Below are 13,274 nucleotides of genomic sequence, written 5' to 3' on the forward strand. Positions count from 1 at the left end.
AATGTAATTTTAATAGTGAGGTCAGAAATGTTTTAGGTTGACATGCGCTTGAAAGAAAGAAAGAAAGAACCCACAATTGTCACTAAAATAGTAACAAAAGTAATAATTCATAAAAATGCAGGTGTTGTTTTATTTTTGCGTTACAAAATATATAATCCACTTTATGGAATCCAAAACAGTCTTTAAAGTCCAGAAGGTAAGATGGGAAAAGAGAACCATGCATGAGTACTGCAATGTGGGTCCAGTGGGCTTCACGGCTCATAAAAGACAGTGGACAGGTGCTGGCCATGTGTATGTCGTGGCAGGCAGTGAAGACACCACACACACTGTTTGAACATCCCCCCATGCATGTGTTTTTGGATGAAACGCAGCACAGGTCAGCAGGGGTCGTGTACAGGCATCTTTTTGTGTGCGTGTGTGTGTGTTTTGTGTGTGCATGAGGACCTTGCGAACAGTGACAAGCGGCAGAGGGAGATTGAAGAGTTTCAACATTGCTACATTTCTACAGTGGCGTCTTTGGAGTTTTTTTCCTACCGTGCCACGTGGTTTTATTCTAAAACATATACACATGGACTTGCATAGGTGAGCGATAGAGACTACAGTGTATGCTGAGTTACATACAAAGTCGGGCTATATTGTCGTCATGAAAATATGTAAATTGGCCTATACGTATGCCTGCAGTATATGTTTTTGTGAAGCCCAATACTTAGGGCTGAGGAATTGGTTGTGATTGAATAGAGAAGCTAATTGATCATTAAAAATGAACAGTAAATCAGAATTTTCAGATTTTTTTTTCAGATCATGGGAAATTGTTCTATATGCAAAGCTTTCTACAGTATGCAACAACAGCTGATATCTAGTGATACCTATTAGCTGTTGGCGGAGGGGAGTGGGCACAGTGGCCCGCCGGGCATTTTTACGAGGCTGCGCGTCATAAAGCGCTTGCTGAAAAATGCGGAAGCAGTCAGCAAAAGGTGGGCGTCTGTCCGTGATGGGCCGTTGCATTAAAATAAGTTCTCACCTCTGCAAAAGAACACCCTCATTTTTGCTGTTGGCCAGTGTATGGCCAGCAAGGGATCTTAAAGGAACTTATTTTAACCTAAAAATTATGGTGTAGCTAAAGCGCTATATAGTAGGCTATAAGTGCACACTTTACCATTTACGATCAAATAAGATTTTAAAAATGTTGGTCTATCACATGTTAAAAAATAGTAACCCAATCGAGTTGATTCAGAATTCTCTGCTTAACTCATTCACTGCCATTGACGGCTATAAACGTCAACAATTCATTTAAACTATTACTATTAGTTTAACTTTTTTTCCACTTTTGTTAACAAGAGTATAATAGTATAATATAATAGAGTAAAACAATATTTTATTTTATTTTATTTTGAAAGAAAAGATTATTAAAAATTTGTGGCGTCAGGCGATTACAATTTGTAATTGTAATTAATGGCACGACTTCAATAGTTAATTTTGTATCTGTTCTAAATGTACAATCATTTTCTTCTAGGTTTTCATACTCTTGTTAACAAAAGTGCAAAAAAAAAAGTTAAACTAATATAAATAGTTCAAATGAATTTTTGACGTCTATAGCCGTCAATGGCAGTGAATGAGTTAAACAGTAAACAAATAGCAAACATGGATGTTAGGTGCGAGTCAGCGCTCCACCAATTGTCTAATTTTAAAACAACAAGTAAAATCAAGGAGAAATAACACCAAACGCTCGATGTCTTCCACTGTTGTATACTTTGTTTACTGTGTGGCCTTGGTTTCCTCGCAGCATTGGCACCTTACACTGTGTTGACACATCAAAATTTCACGCTTTAAGCGTAGCTAATGCAACTCTTGACAAATAAACTCTTCTGAGTGGGAACTGCAAAGTAAGAAATATTGCGCACACACATTGTGGAATAGCGCAAGGTCTGAAGCAGTTCCGATTGATTTCATTCCCCTCTGTGCTGTCCGTCTGACTCTCTCAGAATGTAATTTAATGTAAGCTGCTCACACATGATTTAAGTCCCTTTGTGCTGGGGCCTTTTTTTTTCTTTTTCTTTTTTAGACCAAAAGGAAGTCTTGTAAATGGGGGGGGGGGGGGGGGGGCATAAAAAGGTGAGTAAATGCAGCTGTATGGACCAGCAGACATGCAGTGCACACCCCACACAAATTCCAAAAAGATAAAAATTGAATATAAGATTTGTAGGTTCATATTTTATGATGTGTTTTATGAATTTGTGATAAGTCATATTTTTTTATTTATTTGGATGGAGATGTGACTGGAAACATTGCAGGGGAAGTGGAATGCCACGGAGATTGTACAGTTGTGGATTTGACCATATTATTTTGAAAAACGACACCTTTAGTGACAGTTAGGGGTCTTAAAATGTTACTTCAAACATTTTAATTACCTTTTATGATGGAAAATTCAACCACATGACAGATTATTTCTGTTTTATATACCCAATGGGGAGGAAAATGCTTTTAAAATCCAATATCAATTATAGTCATTCTAAGAGGGCCAATTGCGTACAATACGTTTGCACCAATGCACACCAATAGATTAATACATATATATAATTAAACTTAATTAAAAAAAAAATCTATTGTCTCTACTACTTATTTAAAAGTATGTACTTATAATAACATGCGTGTGAACAGTGCACGTAGCAGCATCACATCGTTTCAATGGCGAAAAAGCCCATTCACATTCACACACAGGCGCTTATCAAACCCTTGTACTGAAAGGCACGTTTGTGAGTCCCTCTCTCACAAGTGATGGCATGTGCGTCCTTTCATGTGTGCGCATGAGTGCGAGCCGCTAATGAATTACACCCGTGAAGGATTGACCTGAAAGAAAGATGGGGCGAGAGATGGAGCAAAAAGAAATGCCCAACTGAATGTAAACAATCGCGACAATAAAACAACCAAGGCTGAGGGCCTCTTCCTTTTTTTTTGTGGCTCCCAAAGTAATTCTTGACCAAATCAAGGAGGAGGCTGGAAAAACTCCCATGATTAAACATTTCGTTCTGGGTCAACATCATTGGCCTCCTGAAAACAACAAAACTGTTTGATGCTTTTCCGTTTCTGTTTTGTTCAATGCGCGCATTGATCAGCTGTTGCTAATTGGCAACACATTCCGAGCGCTCATACTCAGCTGGTCTTGTTTGAATTTGAGAAAAACTGTGTCTGTGTATGTGAGTTTTATATTTCATATAGAAAGACATCGTGGTTCTGACAATTGCTACAATGATTTTGTAACTGTTCTTATAAAATATTAACCATTTTTATAAAAAAAAAAAATGTAGGAGACTTTACACTAGATTAGGAAACACTTTTAATGTGTGCCTCCACATAAGAAGAGGCGAGACTCGTAACACACACACACACACACACCCACACCCACACACACACACACACACACACACACACACACACACACACACACACACACACACACACACACACACACACACACACACACACAATCACCCCCCCCCCCCCCCCCCCCACACACACACACACACATACACATTCACACACACACATACACACACACACACACACAAAAAGATGCAACTCGAGTTCTTCCTGGTCACGGTAGCCATAGCTTGGGAGTTTGACTTATGTGAATCTATTCATGTTAACTATTAAAATTTGCATGTTAGAATGTAAAACTATTCACATTATAACGTGACGTACGTACACTTCTGTAACATCTACCTGTAAGTGATATTCAAATCAAGTCATCTTTCTTTTGGTTAGGACGGCCATGTTGTTGACTGGACCTGATTTAATACCATGCAGTGACAGAAGACAATTCTGAATTAAAATGTAAACGCATCTGTGGATAAAACTTTAACAGTACAATCATTATTGTTTTCGGTTGATGCAATCACAGCTCTCTTTGTGCAGCTGTGCACTGGAGGAACGGAGGCGAGGCACTTCGTGATTTAACATTTACGACTGAACGTTTTCCTTGCAGCAGAAATTTCTCTCTTACCGCACCCCACAGCGCAGGATCATCTTTCAAAAACATTTGAGAATCAAACCTTTGTTGGCTTTCATTGCAAGGGAAGGGAGAACTTTTTAAATTCGGTCCAAATGTCAGTCAGTACATGTGTAAAAAAAAAAGTTTTCTCCAACATAACCTTACCTACCGTATTTCAAAGCACCACGTCGAGGCACATCAGAAAATGTGGTGTTCAAAATCTGTTTTAATGACAACCTCTCTAGTCACTATTATGTTGGTCTTTTAGAAAGGCCCCACAATTTTACAATCATAAGTGAGGTAGACCACCATGACGCGCGGTCCGTGTGATCGGCTCTCAGTGGGCCTTAAGTGTGTTAACACCTGTACGATCCGATAATACCTTGGTGTAAACAGGTTAAAACGTTGAAATGAAAAACAGCAGTCCGTGTTTTTCAAAATATGTCAATGATCTTTAACCTAAAGGTGTCGTGCAAACGGTGCTTGCGCATTGTCCTTGTGTGTCTCCTCTTACTTAAATGTTTTGGCTTCGTTAAGCCACTTTGGCAGCTGCGTGAGTTGCGCCTGATTTACACGGTCAGACGCAACACAGTTCGCCGGCATGCTGTGAGAGTCGTGTGAAGCAAAACGCAGCTCACGTCACTAATATATCCACCCTGACATCGCTTGCCTCGCTGAATAAAAGGGCTTTCAGCGCTTTTGGTCTCTGTCACGCCTTTACCCCAACCCCGCAGCTTGCGCAGACAGAGTGGATTACACCTGACGGCAGCATGTTTTAAATGTTGGCATGAAAGTGAGAAGCGAGGGATGGTGTTATTCTGAGGGTTCCTTACGCTAGACTATTTTTCTAGTGTTTGGTCACATGTATCGTATGACAACATGACCGTAGCGTTAGCATGCTATGCGGGCTCGAGGTTTTTACTTTTTAACTTCTGACATTTCCGGGAACATTAGTGGTATACAATATTGCGTTGCTACACTCCAGGACACACATTGAGGCCAAATTCTGCGACATAGCTTTTCAGACTGATGAGACAAAAGATGGACATTTCCCTAAGTGCGGGGAGGCTAAAATCTTTCCAGAAATTTAAGGATGTACTCATGATGCCAAACATACAAGTTTGTCCGTGAAAGTCTCTTTGCTTCTGGGACAGGTTCATCGATCGTCTCGATGGCAGCAGCCAAATGAATTCAGTGGTTGACGCAAATATGTTTTCCGTTGTTTTAAAGAAAGATGAAACCAAACTGATTGGGAGCTTTTTCATCATGTAACAAGACAATGACCCAAAACGCTGCCAACACAACCAGATAAATTGAATAAATCAATCAGTGTGAAACAAATTAGTCCCCTGAATACTTTTAGCAGTTAGGCGAGGTTAGTTTGAGTGTACAGGAAATGAATAGTTGAAAACACACCTGTGTGTGTGTGTGTGTGTGTGTGGGGGGGGGGGGGTGTGTGTGTTCCTGCTGTCATTTAATCCATTCCCTTGCTCCGGTCCTCTGACCATTCCACTCGCGCATTCCTCCACCTTCCCAGGATCCCTGGTGGGATGGAGTGAGGGTCACCCAGCCTCCGCCTTCTTTGGCACCTCAGTGATTTGACGAGAATTGATAAGAGTGGCCAGCTAAAATATCTTGTTTCAATGACGCAATGATGCATTTGAGTAGGGGCCTTAGAAAAAAATCGATTCGACAATATATCGCGATATTACAGCCCGCAATTCTCGAATCGATTCAATATGTGGCCAAATCGATTTTTAAACATAACTTTTTAATGAAAATATTCAACAAAACGTCTTACTTAGGGTTAGGATTCACACATTAAGCATGGAAGAATGTTATATTAATGGAACATTAAGCCTTAATATTTTATTTCAGTGCTAATAGGACATGAAACCAACTGCAACCTGTTTGTTAAATGCAGTGGCTCAGTTATAAGCCTGAAGTTTCAGATAAATACATTTTCATACAAATCTTACAGTGTACATGTACACGTTTACTGATTTGTATTTTCTAAATTTGAGTAAAAAAAAAAAAATCGCAATAATCAATTTATAGATTCGTATCGGGATTAATCGGTATTGAATCGAATCGTGACCTATGAATCGTGATACGAATCGAATCGCCAGCTACTAGGCAATTCACACCCCTACATTTTAGGATTGTTGTTGCTCTGGCAGTGTTCTGTCCCATATTTTGCCTCCCACCATTAAAGTGAAATTCCGCTAAAAGTGGGTAAATCGGAATTTGGATACATTTTTTGTGTGAAAATATCTCTACAAATGCATAATTTCAGACTTCAGGAAACATTAAGGAATTTGCTGTCCGTGTGTGTGTGTTTAGCTTTTTTTTTTTCTGGATTTCAACCTCAGCAATGAAAGTAAAAAAAAAAAAATCTCTGATTTTATGATGACGTCATAGAAAATGTCAAGAAGGCTTGTTTTCTGCTGATAAAGTGGGGCCACTTTAGGAAAATAAATGAATACATTTAAAAAATAATCCACGTATGATTGCCGGGGTCAACTTTATTGCAACGCCATCCTAAGACTTTTAAAATTATTGTACAGCACTGACAAAACATCAGTGCTGTCATCAGTGACTTGTGGCTGTCGACTTAACTTGAATTACATGAGTGACTATAAAAAAAAAATTCTAATTTGTGCAACATTTATACTTTATATCAGTAGTTAAAAGTGCATTGCGGAGTTTGTCACTTTTTTACTCACGACTGCCACGGGGACGAGCATGACGTCACCCTCCACAAAGTCAGCTGGGATGAGGGCAAGTTCTGTAAAAAAATGGATGAATGGATTATTGCTAAGAATGTCATAATGTCATTTAAACCAATGTTTGTACAATATAAAACTTTTATGATGATAACAGAAACAAATGATTTCTGCAGTATTTCTATTATTGTCTATGGGAAAACTGCTTTCACATCCAAACCAGCATTCCATTGCGTTCAACCATGAAGCTTCCACTATAAAGTGAATTTATTTATTACTGCGCTCAAACAAGCTCGACCAGATGCATCATATCAATATTCTTAGCTGATCTTAAAAGAAGTGTGAAAATGTTCTTAATTAACTCTTTCACATTTGGCACTCTGCTGCTTACAATTGTGATCTTATCCCACAGCGAACATGTGTTTGTGTGTCGCACTCCCCGTCACACATCACACTCACGCTATGAACATACAGCTGTGACATTTTATTTATGATCCCGCATTGGCAAACAAACACATGCACACCTACACACCCGTTCGCACACACTTGCTGAGGGACAAAGTGCAGACATGGAAGACAGGTCACGGTGTTGTGGGATGTATTACGATTGCTGTCAGTACAAATACACACATAAATCCACACAGACACACACATGGACATAATAGTGCATGCATGGTAAGGCTTGAATTTTGGTGTGCTTGATCACACACCACATCAATAATGTTTATTTGGGGACGTTGCAGCCAAATCTGGGCCCCAAACATGAAGGGAGCTGGAGGGTTGATGATGTTGGAGGGGGAGCTGACAGTCTGACAGATATTAAACAAACTGAATATCGTTTCTAATCAAAGTGTCAGTAGGGGATGGGAGTGTGGGGTTGACTATTATTGCACACTATCTGCAACAATATTAGGACCACCATGGAAGGAGATCACAAGAGCTGTACCAAAAAAACAAAACAAAAAAAAAACAGCATAGCATTTTAAACATTTGTATGCTTCCAAATTTTTGGGAACAACTTGTGTGTGGCTTTTTATGTCGAGAAGCAAGAAGAAAAAGTCACATCTGGTCCTGTCTGATTTCTACGGAAGAGGATTCGGGCCAGTGAAGAGAAAAAGAAGTTTGGCAGGATTCTCACTTTATTCTAAAAAATTATCACTCTAAAGTGAGAATTCTCCCTTTAAAGTGAGAATTTTCACTTTAATCTCAGAATTTAAACTTTAATTTTCAGAATTCTGACTTTAATTTTCAGAATTCTCACTTTAAAGTCAGAATTCTGACTTTATTCTCAGAACTCTGACTTTAAAGTGAGAATTCTGAGATTAAAGTCAGAGTTCTCATTTTAAAGTCAGAATTCCGACTTTATTCTCAGAATTCTCACTTTAAAGTCAGAATTCTCACTTTTTTTTCTCTCTCTTCACTGGCCCTAATCCTCTTCCGCAGATTTCCCTATCCATGTTTAAAGTTTTCTATCTTCTATTGCCACATTATTTGCTACTCTGCTTGAAAAGCTGGCGTCTCTGAGTCTTCTTCTCACTGTTGATGTTTCGACTCTTTCTGCTTAAAGTATAGTAGCTGTCAGTCGACTGCCTGTGAGGCAACGTGTCCGAGTCGAAGCTGTGCTCATTTTTGAAGCAGGACCTTTCAGCACTCCCTCTAATTTGATTAGAGACAATTTGTGTGGTCCTTTGAGAGGATTATGGAAAACTGCTACATGGAAACGAGCAGCTTCTTGGCAGGGAAAAGATTGCAACTACAACGTCATGATAAGTGATGTTGCAAGATATTTCATTTGTTTTCATCGGCGCGATAGCTTTGTAGTGATGCGTAATAAAAAAGCTCGCAATCTCATCAACCAGAATGAGACCATCTTTTCCTCATGTAAAGTGCAAATAGTGGTTCGTTAGAGTGTTTTTGGCTAACAATTTAGATTACGCTTTTGTCGTTAGGTAATTTTATGGTCAAATCTTTATCCAAATCAGGCAGAACACAGTATCAGGGGAAAATTCAATTTCACTACTGTGACATGAAAAATGAATGCTATACATTGCCTAGCATCTTTCTTTTGTCTGCATACCCTTACATGTTTGAGCAACAAAAGTCATAACAGCTAAGTAACTTGCAATTGTGCCGGGTAACCAACCAACCAACCATAGGAACGGATGGTGAATTTTTGACCCTGCAAAAGATAAAGATGCCAGTGATGCAAATCTTCAAAATTTAGATGTACTGTCAACATGCTGAACTGCAGGTAACATCACCCATGGGAAAGTGCAATATCACGTTATTTACATAAACTTGCTGCGACTTCACGCAGTTGCACAGTTGTATACATTATCGCTTTACTGTCGAGTGTTGACTGCACAATTTATACCCACCATCAATGAACCACACGCTACTGTCATAACACTTCACTAACCAGTCTACACGCACATGCAAACATACGCACATGCACATACGCACATGCACATACGCACACTCAGAGTTGGTGTTGATTACATATAAACAGCCAACTCGGTGAGGGTCGCTTGCAGCCTGCAGGTAAAGTCAGACGAGTAATTGGTTCCATATTGTATACATGTGTGTGCGTGTGTATGTGTGTTTGCCAGTCGGCAATACAAACCTGGTCATAAGTGAAACAACATTTGCTTAACGCAGTAAGAATGGAGGCTGTAAAAGTAACGGGAAGTTTTTTCTATCTATCTATCCATCTATCCATCTATCCATCTATCCATCTATCCATCTATCCATCCATCCCTCCCTCCCTTCCTTCCTCCCTCTCTTTCTCTCTATTTATCTTTCAATCTATCCATCCCTCCCTCCATCCTCCCTCCCCATCTCTCTCTCTATCTATCTATCTATCTATCTATCTATCTATCTATCTATCTATCTATCTATCTATCTATCTATCTATCTATCTATCTATCTATCTATTTAACCCTCCCTCCCTCCCTCCCTCCCTCCCTCTCTTTCTCTCTCTCTATTTATCTATCTATCTATCTATTTATCTATCAATCTATCCATCCCCCCTCCCTCTCTCTCTTTCTCTATTTATCTATCTATCTATCAATCTATTTATCTATCATTCTATCCATCCATCCCTCCATCCTCCCTCCCTATCTCTCTCTCTTTATCTATCTATCTATTTATCTATCAATCTATCCATCCATCCCTCCCTCCCCATCTCTCTCTTTCTATCTATCTATCTATCTATCTATCTATCTATCTATCTATCTATCTATCTATCTATCTATCTATCTATCTATCTATCTATCTATCTATCTATCTATCTATCTATCTATCTATCTATCTATCTTTCTATCTATCTATCTATCTATCCATCTATCCATCTATCCATCTATCCATCCATCCCTCCCTCCCTTCCTCCCTCCCTCTCTTTCTCTCTATTTATCTATCAATCTATCCATCCCTCCCTCCCTCTCTCTCTTTCTCTATTTATCTATCTATCTATCAATCTATTTATCTATCATTCTATCCATCCATCCCTCCATCCTCCCTCCCTATCTCTCTCTCTTTATCTATCTATCTATTTATCTATCAATCTATCCATCCATCCCTCCCTCCCCATCTCTCTCTTTCTATCTATCTATCTATCTATCTATCTATCTATCTATCTATCTATCTATCTATCTATCTATCTATCTATCTATCTATCTATCTATCTATCTATCTATCTATCTATCTATCTATCTATCTTTCTTTCTATCTATCTATCCATCTATCCATCCATCCCTCCCTCCCTTCCTCCCTCCCTCTCTTTCTCTCTATTTATCTTTCAATCTATCCATCCCTCCCTCCATCCTCCCTCCCCATCTCTCTCTCTCTCTATCTATCTATCTATCTATCTATCTATTTATCCCTCCCTCCCTCCCTCCCTCCCTCCCTCTCTTTCTCTCTCTCTATTTATCTATCTATCTATCTATTTATCTATCAATCTATCCATCCCTCCCTCCCTCTCTCTCTTTCTCTATTTATCTATCTATCTATCAATCTATTTATCTATCATTCTATCCATCCATCCCTCCATCCTCCCTCCCTATCTCTCTCTCTTTATCTATCTATCTATTTATCTATCAATCTATCCATCCATCCCTCCCTCCCCATCTCTCTCTATCTATCTATCTATCTATCTATCTATCTATCTATCTATCTATCTATCTATCTATCTATCTATCTATCTATCTATCTATCTATCTATCTATCTATCTATCTATCTATCTATCTATCTATCCATCTAATCTATATTGTACCACACATCTGTTGCCACACAGTGAAAGTTCATATGATCAAACAAAACATACTTCAACTGTACGCTAACCTTGTAAAGCGCACCACATGTCGCGCCTCACCGGGCTGTAAATTTGGATTCCAGCGCTGCCACTTAGGGACTCATATTTGACCCGACCCCGACTTGAAACTGACCCGCATGTCTTCTGGTAAGCTGTAACTTTCAGGCTTGTGGACACGCACGTGTCAAAACAACATTTATCACCTCTGAGATCCCCGTCAGCACTGCTCATTTCTGTTCCCACCAACAAAACCCTCTACCATTTTGCACAAATGTGACTGTGAAAGCAAAAAGCAACTGACTTAGGGAACAGGTGTGTATTGGTTAAAAAAAAAAACGACGAAAGAAGCATTTTGATTTAGTTTTTTTACTCTGGCTCGAAGTTCTAATACAATAAATTACATGACAAGCTTATAATGCACATCTCACAACGATCTAAATCAGACTTGACTGGGCTAAATCCCCTGGAAGCAAATTTTCATGCGCCTAAACATGACTTTTCTGCTTCTTCGTGGTCATATATCAGCTACGGTGATCTCTGAAACAGCATGCAGGAAGTAGAATCCCACTAAACCTTTTCCAAACCCTTTAGAAATTCTCCCTGAGGACTGAACGACACACCCTGGGAAGCATTATTGTGTTTCTGAGGGTGTGATTAATGATGAAAACGTTTGGCGGGTGACATACCTGCAGGCCTGCAGCAACACTGCCCGGCGCAGATGGTTCGCTTGGATGTCTTGAGTGTACAGTACAGTAGAGACTCAGCTATTTTTATTTATGTCAACAATGAGAGAGAAAACATTGAAACAAGGTTAAAGCCCACTCCCCCAGAATTAAAAAAAAAAATTTTTTTTTTTTTTATTGTGGACCAACGGTTCTGTTTGTGTTAAGAGGATAAGGATGTTTGTACAATTTCATTGTCATTTTTCTCAGAATAATCAGATGGATTTATAGAATTGTGGAAAAGAGAATTTCGTCTTTGTCTCGCTCCTCTTGCGCTACACAACAGCACAACACAAAAACATTTCTGCCAGCAGTTTTGTTTTACGTCGCACCCAAGTACGCGCTTTGAAATGCTTTATTTATTTTGGGCTGGTATGTTGGCAAGAGCAATCCAGTAGGGAGCAATATTCCTCATCTCCTACTGCAAGTTCTGCTTTGGGAGGCAATTTGAGTTACTTGGATCTCATGTGTATACAAATCAAATCAAGCTGTTTTAATATTGTATTCCTCATGCCCGCCTCTGTGGTGTTTGCATGTTCCCCTTATGTGTGTGTGGTTCTCCGGATACTCCGACTTCTTCTCACATTCCAAAAGCAGTCACGGAAAAGTTAATTGAAAAATTCAGTTGCCCGTCCACGTGCGTTATGCGCATATTGGACGACTGCACATGCAGGTAGTTTCAGGTGTTCAGTAAATGTAAATGTACTGAAAGCAGACTTTGGGCAAACTTTAGTTGTGAATTGACTGTAAAAAACTAATGATATAAGCATTAAATCAGAATTGCACGTCTACACCTCAACCAAATGCATTGCGAAATGTTTTCTGCTCATCCATTTATTATTTACATATCATGCAGTTCCCTGACAAAGCACTACCTTTCCTGGCTTGGACAATTCTGCCTCATCACTTTACATTTGTGCGTTATTATCTGAGATTGACTTTGTCCAAATAAACAAACGATTTAAATTCCACAAATGTCACGTTCTTATAAACATCGTCTTCCTCTAAACGGTTTCTTTGCCCATGCCACACGGTGTGTAAGACTGACTCTTTGTTAAAGCTTGTGAAAGTGGTTGAGATAGATTTCTCCTTTATAGTCCATCCATGGGAATTCTTGGTGAGGCAACGGGCTCCCTGCTGAGTGGCCCCGTCCCGATCAGACCTCTGGTCCAACGAGCTTGTGTTTGCGGCTCACTCTGCAATGGCAGAGTCTGTTCTCAGGAGAATGTAAATGCAACGACGGCAACAAAAAACACTACGAATACGTATAAAACATTCATTTGCAGTTTTTCCCTCAGTTTTTAAATTCTACTTTAATTTTGCAATTGTATCCAAATATAGTTTTTCTCTGTGAAAACACATTTCAGCCTGATGTGTCTGTGGACTCTGTGGAGTGTTTCATATATTAATGTTTGTTTATTCTGGAGCGTATTCATGCAAACATCACTTAATCATTTTAGTCAAACGTCTTTTCTGGGTACAATTTCTTGCAAAATGTTGACTGACTACATGAAGTGATGCTACAAAA

The sequence above is a fragment of the Leptonotus elevatus genome, chromosome 2 (genome assembly GCF_054856555.1).
Source record: "Leptonotus elevatus isolate MCC_2025b chromosome 2, RoL_Lele_1.0, whole genome shotgun sequence".
In the NCBI taxonomy this organism is placed as follows: domain Eukaryota; kingdom Metazoa; phylum Chordata; class Actinopteri; order Syngnathiformes; family Syngnathidae; genus Leptonotus; species Leptonotus elevatus.